We start from the raw sequence: 9461 nt of genomic DNA, 5'->3' as shown, positions 1-9461 counted from the left end.
GACCGTAAGAGGTCCGCTTCCTCCGTTTTGCGGTACGCCACACCCTCCCGATCAACAGGACCCCCGTTTCACCCGTAGGAGGTCCATTTCCTCCGTTTTGCGGTATGCCACACCCCTCCTGATCAACAGGACCCCCCTTTCGACCGTAGGAGGTCCGTTTCCTCCGTTTTGCGGTACGCCAGGCCCCTCCCGATCAACAAGATCCCGTTTCGAACGTGGCCGGTCGAACACAAGGCCGTTTCCTCTGTTGTGCGGTACGCCAGGCCTCGTTTCCATCTCCTGTTCCGTCCAAGCCCTCCCGATGAACACGACCATGCATTCTGTTCCGACCCAGCCGGTTGGCTCCCCATGAACACGACGACGATGCTGTTTCTCCGTTCCGACCCAGCCATGTACGTATGCGCGAGTAGGCGTTCGAGACCCTGCCCGTATGTACGTACGTGGCCGTATTTTCTTTCTTGCACCCTCGCCGTTGTACATACGTGTACATGCTACGTGCGCGCCTCTACTACGACACGTGCGTGCCTCTACATCCACCAGTATATATGTACGTACACGTTCGTGACTAGAATGACAATGCTACGTATGCTTCGACCAGGTGGGCCCGACTATCAGGCACTTCCTTGCCTGCGAAGATGTAGCTGGTTGGTCCCAGCAGTCAGGGGGGCGAATCATTTTTTTTGCCCAGACGCACTTCCTTGCATGCGAAGGTGTAGCTGGTGGGTCCCAGCAGTCAGGGGGAAAACATTTTTTTCGTGAAATACGGTGGCCCGTCCGGTGGGTCCCTGCTGTCAGGTGGAGGAATAATTATTTTTCTCGTAATAAGGAGGCACTTCCTTGCTGCGGCAGTGGACCCAGCTATCAGCCTCTCCATGCACAGTACTCTTCCGATGGAAGTCGGTCATTGACCAAATTGACCACGCCACGCCGAGAGCACAACGGAGGTGTATGACGGCAAGGCCTAGGAAGGGGACGACACAGAGGCAGGGAAAACTCGGCAGTTGTTTCCCACGCGGAGGGGAGTACGACTGTACGAGGGTTTACTGGTTCGTCTGCCGTCGCCGAAGAATAACAGCAGGTCTGGGTGAGTAGAGGGATGGCTAGGCCATCGATGGGAGTATGGTGGGGCGGTGAGGCCTGCGCGACAGCCTAGCCGTCCGCAGGGAGGAGGGAGCAGGCAGTCCCGCCGGCGCTTGTTTGAGCGGCTGGAGCAGGAAGAGCAGAGATTGAAGAAGCACGACGGCCGTTGGATAGACATCCAACCGTCACTGCTTGTGCGTCAACCTTTTTTTAGGAAAGCCTCAAATCTATGGAAATAAGCATACAACCCATTTGCCATTATTTCTAATAATTTACAACCCATTTGCTAGTTCTTAAGGTTTTTTTTGGAGCCCATATTCTTTTTGTTAGCATTACAGCCCATATTGTGGCAAAGGGTAAAAAATTATACGAAATTTTGCATATTTTGGTGCGGTCCGAACTATTTTTAATCCCAAAATTTCGACTCACATTCAAACTAATTTTAAAAATAAATGTATATCAATATAAAATCCAACAAATTCTCCATGCATAAAAATTAATGTAATTTAAAATCTTGAAATGAAAAAAATATATTTGAAACTAATTGCCGGTTTGATATGTTTTAGAAATGTACAACCCATTTCTCATTACTGATGGGCCATTTTCTCGGCCAGCCGAATGAAAGCTCTCCTCGTCTTGAAAGATTTACAGCCCAACAGGTCTGACAAAGCGACTTACTTGGCAAATCACAAGAAAACTGGGCTGTGGCCGTGGACCCAGCTGTCAGCCTCTCCACGTACAGTACTCTTCCGATGGAAGTCGTTCCTTGACCACGTTGACCACGCCGTGCGGAGAGCACCACGGCGGTGGACGACGATGAGGCCTAGGAAGGGGACGACGCGGAGCCGGGGAAGACGCGGCAGCGGAAGCCCGCGCGGAGAGGAGTACGAGGGTTCACTGGTTCGGCTGTGGTGTGAGGCTGCCGTAGCCGCAGGGCCTGGCCAGCTGTGGGAATAGTAGGGGGCGGTGAGGCCTCCACGGCAGCACATCCGGCCACGGGAAGCAGGAGCATGCGGCACGACCGGCGCTGCTTTGGGCGGCTGGAGCAAGAAGACCAGAGATTGAAGAAGCACTACGGCCGTTGGATGGACATCGTACGGTCACTGGAGCTAGAATTGTTTATATTGACTAAGTTGACAAAGCCCTCCGTCCCCGTCAACTTAGTAGGCCCACAAGTCAGCCTCCCACAAAGGTGGGTCCCAACTAGCAGGGGGTGTTCATTTGTTTGTGCGTAATAAGGAGGCACTTCCGGTGGGTCCGAGCTGACAGCAGGGGGAACGTTTTTTTGCGAAATACGATGGCCCGTCGGGTGGGTCCCAGCAGTCAGGGGCAAACATTTTTTTCATGAAATACTGGTGGCCCGTCCGGTGGGTCCCTGATATCAGGTGGAGGAATAATTATTTTCCGCGTAATAAGGAGGCACTTCCTTGCGGCTGCCGTGGACCCAGCTGTCAGCCTCTTCACATACAGTATTCTTCCGATGGAATTCGGTCATTGACCACATTGACCACACCACGCCGAGAGCACCACGGCGGTGGATGACGGTGAGGCCTAGGAAGGGAACGACGGGAGCCGGGGAAGACGCGGTAGTGGATGCCCATGCGGAGAGGAGTACGAGGGTTCACTAGTTCGGCTGCACTGCCGTCACCGCAGAATAACAGGGGGTGTGGGTGAGTGGAGTGGAGGGATGGCCTGGCCAGCGGTGGGAGTAGTATGGAGGTGGTGAGGCCTCCACGGCAGCACAGCCGGCCACGGGAGGCAGGAGAAGGCGGCACGACTGGCGCTACTTTGGGTGGCTGGAGCAAGAAGACCAGAGGTTGAACAAGCACTGCGACCGTTGGATGGACATCGTACGGTCAGTCGAGCTAGAATCATGCATATTGACTAAGTTGACAAAGCCCTTCATCCCAGTCAACTTAGTAGGCCCCGTCAACTTAGTGGACATCATATGGGGAGTATTCTTTTTTTTGGGCGTAATAAGGAGGCACTTCCTTGCGTGCGAAGATATAGCTGGTGGGTCCGAGTTGTCAGCGACGGTAATGTTTTTTCCGTGAAATACAGAGGCCCTTTCGGTGGGTCCCGGATGTCAGGTGGAGGGATCATTATTTTGCGCGTAATAAGGAGGCATTTCCTTGCATGCGGCCATGGACCCAGCTGTCAGCCTCTCCATGTACAGTCCACTTCAGATGCATGTCGGTCGTTAACCATGTTGACCACACCACGCCGAGAGCACCAGGGCGGTGGACGACGGCGAGGCCTAGGAAGGGAACGACACGAAGGCAGGGAAGACTCGGCAGTTGTTTCCCACGCGGAGGGGAGTACGACTGTACGAGGGTTTACTGGTTCGACTGCCGTCGCCGGAGAATAACAGCAGGTGTGGGACTGTGGGTGAGTAAAGGGATGGCTAGGCCCGCGATGGGAGTATGGTGGGGCGGTGAGGCCTGCGCGGTAGCATAGCCGGACGCGTGGAGGAGGGAGCAGGCAGTCCCACCGGCGCTTGTTTGAGCGGCTGCAGCAGGAAGAGCAGAGATTGAAGAAGCACGGCGACCGTTGATTGGACATCCAACAGTATACAGGCCATCTGTGGAAAGCCTCAAATCTGTGGAAAACAGCATACAACCCATCTGCCATTATTTCAAATAGTTTACAACCCATTTGCTAATTCTTACGGGGTTTTTTGGAGCCCATATTCTTTTTGTTAGCATTACAGCCCATATTGTGGCCACAATTAAAAAATTATATGAAATTTTGCATATGTCGATGCGGTCTGAACTATTTTTAATCCCGAAATTTCGAGTCACATTCAGACTGATTTTAAAAATAAATGTATATCAATATAAAATCTAATAAATTGTCCACGCATAAAAATCAATGCAATTTAAAATCTCGAAATGAAAAAAATATATTTGAAACTAATTGTCGGTTTGATGTGTTTTAAAAATGTACAACCCATTTCTCATTACTGATAGGCCATTTTCTCGGCCAGCCGAATGAAGCTCTCCTTGTCTTGAAAGATTTGCAGCCCAACAGGCCTGATAAAGCGACTTACTTGACAAATCACAAAAAAAACTGGGCTAGCCATTTTCAGAAAGAAAAAAAATTAATGGGCTGGTCTGTGGTAAACATAAAAGAAAAGGCTGTCTAGACAGGCCAGAGTGTCCCGCACAGCCCAGTTGACACCCTGCTTCCGTCTCAAAAAACAAATTAGATAAATTCCACTCCAATTATGGCGATTCATAAAAATGTCACTGCAATTTCCAAACTTTGAAAAATGCCACTGCAATTTTTGCAAACTTTGAAAAACCCCACTGCAGTTTGCAAACTTTGAAAAAACGCCACTCCAGACTTTGAAAAATGCCACTAGAAATGGCATGAAATGGCATTTTTCAAAGTTTGGATATAGCAGTGGCATTTCTCGGAGGCATTTATCAAATTAACCTAAAACAAAAATAAATGGGCGAGCTACTGGGTCCCTGGTGTCAGCCGCTCATTGTGCAATTCTCTCGTTTATTGACTACGTTGACAATGGCATGGGACCCAGATGTCAAAAATCCACTAGGAGGAGCCATTTTTTATTGGCTTGAAATAAAGAGGCACTTGCTTGGGTACTGCCATGACCTTGGCGGGTCCCTGCTGTCATCCTCTCCACGTACAATCATCTCCTGATTGTGTACACGTCAACTTGCTAGGCCCACAAGTCAGCCTCTAAACCCGTGGAGGACAAATACAACCCATTTAAAAAAATAACAGCCCATTCCGTACGTTCAAACGGAAAGTTCAACATTCAGAGCAAAGTAACAGGTCTGATCCACATATAGAGTAATGACCTTCCACGTTGACAACCATCATAGCCAAGTTTATAATCTACTCCCACTAGACAAGTACTAACTTACTTTTAGCTAACTAGACGATGCCGGCCGCCATCTGTGGTACACACTAAACGCCGGCACCGGTGTCCTGCGCCTCGCCTCGGACTTGCCAGAGGTGCGATAGGGTGCGTTGCTCACGCGCGTTGGCCCTTTCCATGCCGGCGTGGTCCACCGAAGCTTCAGCTTCCAAGCGGGAAACCCACTTGACGAGCTGGTAGTAAAAATCAGCATCGCGAACGCGTGCGTGCCCGACAGCCTCCAGGGCTATTTGCCGGGCGCCGACCTCCATGTAGTCGGCCCAGTTGCGGGCGCTCTGCTCGCGACTCAGAGCGTCGGTGTGCTGCTGCTCCATGTCCCACTATCGGCGCAAATCGGCGATATGATGCTCCTCCGCCAGGCGGTCGCGCTCCAACAACTCCTGCTCCTCCGCCATGCGGTCGTGCTCAAACAACTCCTCGATCTGTGCATTGCCATCTAAAGACAGATAGAATGCCTCCTCCCTTCGTCTGCCTTTCGGTGGAAAAACGAACACTAGTTCCGGCGGTGACCGCCTCCGGCGTCGCCTACCGCGGATGGGCGGGGGCATGGCGGACGTGGCGAGCGACATCGGGCCGATGGGGGCTTATGAGGATATGGCGAGTTGGGTCACGGTGGCACCGGAGAAGGCCGTGAAACAGTACTTATAGGGGCAAGGTAGCGCGACGGTCATCGGAATTCAATGCATAATGGCTTAGCGCGCCAGCTTGCCGTGGAAAACTAGGGAAACTGAAATTATGACTGTGCTGTCCCGTCCTGTCTAGGTCGCACGCCGGCATGGCGGTCAAACAAGTGCACTCAAATCATCTCCCTCCTTGTCAATAATGATTCCACAGATTTAAAAAGCCTGCAACAATTAAAGCGTATCTTTTTTCGCATCAGTTAGCTACCTTAATTACGGCCGGCTGCATGCAGGCACTCAGAATCACTCACGGGCAGTACGCGAAGCAGCATGCAACGAGTCGCAGCCGAGGGCATGCATGCAGCCACTTAAATCACTGGAATTAATTAGGCTTAAACTTCTGCATGCCATTAATTATTGCCATGCCTTGGTCTTGCTGCTTTGCTCACGGGACTATAAACCCGGATGGAGGGAGTACCTTGGTTGGTGAGATGTTTGAATTAAGCCCTGCAAACCGGGAAGGAGGTACTAGTACGTGCGTGATCCGCTATTTAGTCGTGTAGGATCGAGTAGGTCATTTCTTGAATTGAGCCCTGCAAACCGGAGAGGAGGTAGTACATGCGTGATCCGCTATTTATCCGTGTAGGATCGATAGTGTAGCTTTTCAGTTTCTTCAGAGGTAGGCATTTTTATCCGTGTAGGATCGATAGTGTAGCTTGTCAGTTTCTTCAGAGGTAGGCATTTTTATTCAAAAAAGGCCACTTCGCATCTTGCGTCGCAAATAAAACTGCCAGGAGCGCATTTGTAGGCTAGCTAGAGATTGATCAGTAACTTGTAAACACTGAGCGAACAGAAATAAGTAATTGTTAATGCATCTCAATGATTCACAGATCATATACAAATATGTAGCTCCAAAAGCAAAGATCAGCCACTTTGAATCTTGCGTCGCAACTAAAAGTAACTAGTACGATTCCCATATATAAGATCAACATGTTAATGCATCTCAATGATTCACAGATCATATACAAATATGTAGCTCCAAAAGCAAAGATCTAGAAAAAACATATGTTCTTCCTACTAACATGGATGCTTCTATTGCCCAACATTCAGTACAGACTGAAAGACAAATTTGTTTGTGAAGTCTACAATTCCTCTTGCAAACGTAAGTGGTTTCACAAACAGCTGGAACCATGAGAATGAACCAGACATGATGGAGGAACATCCACTGCAATATGATTTGGTCTTCTCTCGATCACACCGCGAGACTATTTCCGGAATACAAACCTTAACTTAGGCAAAATGATGCCCATTGTATAATCAGACCAAATCAATGAAGAACCAACTGTTGGCCAGTAAATAGTACCGTACTACTTTTTTGCAGTCCATGAAGTGACTATCCAATCTTTGTGTCTATTTTCAAATGGCACTCCATGCAGTGACTATACTATTCTCTTGTGCAGTTCAACCAAAATTGCGGACACTTTGTTTGTTTGCCAAATAGCAACGGGCAGACATCTCTGTCTGCACAAATATCAAGCAGCTAGTAAACATATCAAGCAACTAGCAAACCACTAGTATTACTATCTAATGACAGTACAAAAAGAGTAGCAAGATAGTAGCAAACACTGTACCTTCGTAATGAACAGCTCATAGTACCACCAATTGGATATAAAGGTTTGGAAAAAAACATGCTCCTAATGTTGAACCAGTTGGACTTTTTGTGCAGCTCCACTAAAATCGAGCATCCCTGTTTGCATAGATATTGAAAGTGTGATTACTATAAAAGTGGCACTAGTTGAAGCATAGACTCACAAATATAAGCATTCCAATTTCTTAATGGGAAAAGGTAGCAAGACTGTTTCTAACAACCTGTTTGAAGGAATAAATAAAGCAACAACGGCTGATGTCAGGAAGGCATACATAGTTTTTTCTGAAAAACTGAGCCATTCCTGACCTTTCCTCTTATTTTAAGCAAATTTTGTGCAGTTCTACTAAAATAAAATGCCATCACCGCCTTGACAATTCAGTGACACTGTACAAAAGGAAATGACTTAACATTACATCATGATGTCAGGTATGTAGTCGACAGGCATTAGAGACAAGCATATAGACCTCCTCCGATAACATAATGAACATTAATTTTAACAAAGGTGTGACTAGCTTTACCGGGATAATTTGAGTGAACTCTACACCATTCGAATACTACAAATATACACTAATCTAGTGGCTAGTGCAACAGTAGAGTAGTTAGTTTATTACAGGGTACAGTACAATGGTTTTACTGAACAGATTTCAATAAACTCTAGCACTGGAAGGTTTCTATAAGAATTAACAATACAAAATGTAAAGGTAACAAGTTTCAGCATTGGTATACTAGTGGCATTACACAAAATGTAGAGGTAACAATACATCCACAATCAACAGCTAACCCAGAAATAATCCAGTGACATTAAATGGCATTGCTTAAATTTATTGGTGGCATTAGACTGAGAGCGGCATTAGTTAAATGTGGCTTCACTTTAGCAGTAGCATTGCTTGACTTGACTGCTGGCGTTATACTAACAGCAAAAAAAGTGGCAATAAGAGCATGGGAGGCCCATTTGGACAGTGGGCGCACCAGTACGATGTACCTCCACGGACGCAGAGTGGTGAGGGAGGTATGGTTGCCCAGAGCAACAAATATCCAGGCAGCATATGTGGATTACGTCCCATTTTTGTTCTCTTTAGCCACCTTTTTCCTATGTGGCGGTGCTAGGGGTATTCTTGGGTCTTCATGTGAATACCCATGGTTTTTACAAAATAGTGTTGATTTTGGCAAAAGAGTGATAATTTTCGAAAAATAGCAATGATTTTGGCAAAATGAATACACATGAATACCTGGTTGCAAATTCATGGAGCCGCCACTGCTTGGTCATTCTCTATTGCGTTGTCTTGCCTTTCTACCCTTCTTCAACCAAGAGACACGAGACTCGTTCCTTAGCTACTGATTTCCCCCTTTTCAACCTAGATGCGGGTTCGATGCCTACTCTGTTGGACAGTACAGTCTCCCTTCCTTTCCTTATTCAACCCAGACATGGATTAGTCTGCATTGAGTAGGGTTTCCTTTAATAGTGCAAATTATGGTTTTCGTCTGTGTGGCGAGCAGAGCAGAGGATAGCAAATTGGGAAGGTGGTGGAGTGGAAAAATATCCACATGCAACGACGTGCCTCATGGGGCAATAGAACAAGGGTATGGTTCGAAAAGAGGTAGCATACCTGAGGGTCGGCGGGAAGTGGCTTCGCTCATGGTCGTCATCCTCCGCACACACTACGGCAGCGAGCTTGGGGACGGAGGCCATCCAGCGCGGGCGCTAGGTCTGAGAGGACGGCCTTGTCGTCAGTGCGTGACCTCGCTCGCCAATGACGAGTGCGTCAACGCTGCACGTCCTTTTCTTCCCCGGCGGATCTGTGACCACCATTGAGGAGGGAGAGAGGGGCCGTCTTTTTTAGATCTGGAGAGAGGGTGGTAGTGTGAGAAGCAAGTGGGCAGCCCTTGGCAAGAAAGCGCTGAAGCTCCAGCCTATATATATTCTTTATACTACTAGTACTGGAGGTGGAGTAGTGGTAGAGTAGTTTATATTTTCTATGCGTATAGTACCAGTTAGTTGTGCTTCAAAACTGAACGGCACGCCATTAAAAAAATAAAGGTCGACAACTAATGCGGCACCTCGGGCCAACGCGGCCAGATCGCATTTTGCACGAGAAATTACACACCATGTTTCGTTGACATGTGGTCCCGTTCCAACATATCAGTGAGACGACGATGAGTAGTAGGAGTATTTCCGAACCGACGTGTAGGCCAGGGCGCCCCTTCG

This window comes from Triticum dicoccoides, chromosome 2B, assembly GCF_002162155.2.
Source record: "Triticum dicoccoides isolate Atlit2015 ecotype Zavitan chromosome 2B, WEW_v2.0, whole genome shotgun sequence".
Lineage (NCBI taxonomy): Eukaryota > Viridiplantae > Streptophyta > Magnoliopsida > Poales > Poaceae > Triticum > Triticum dicoccoides.
Note: the sequence above shows the minus strand (reverse complement) of the source record.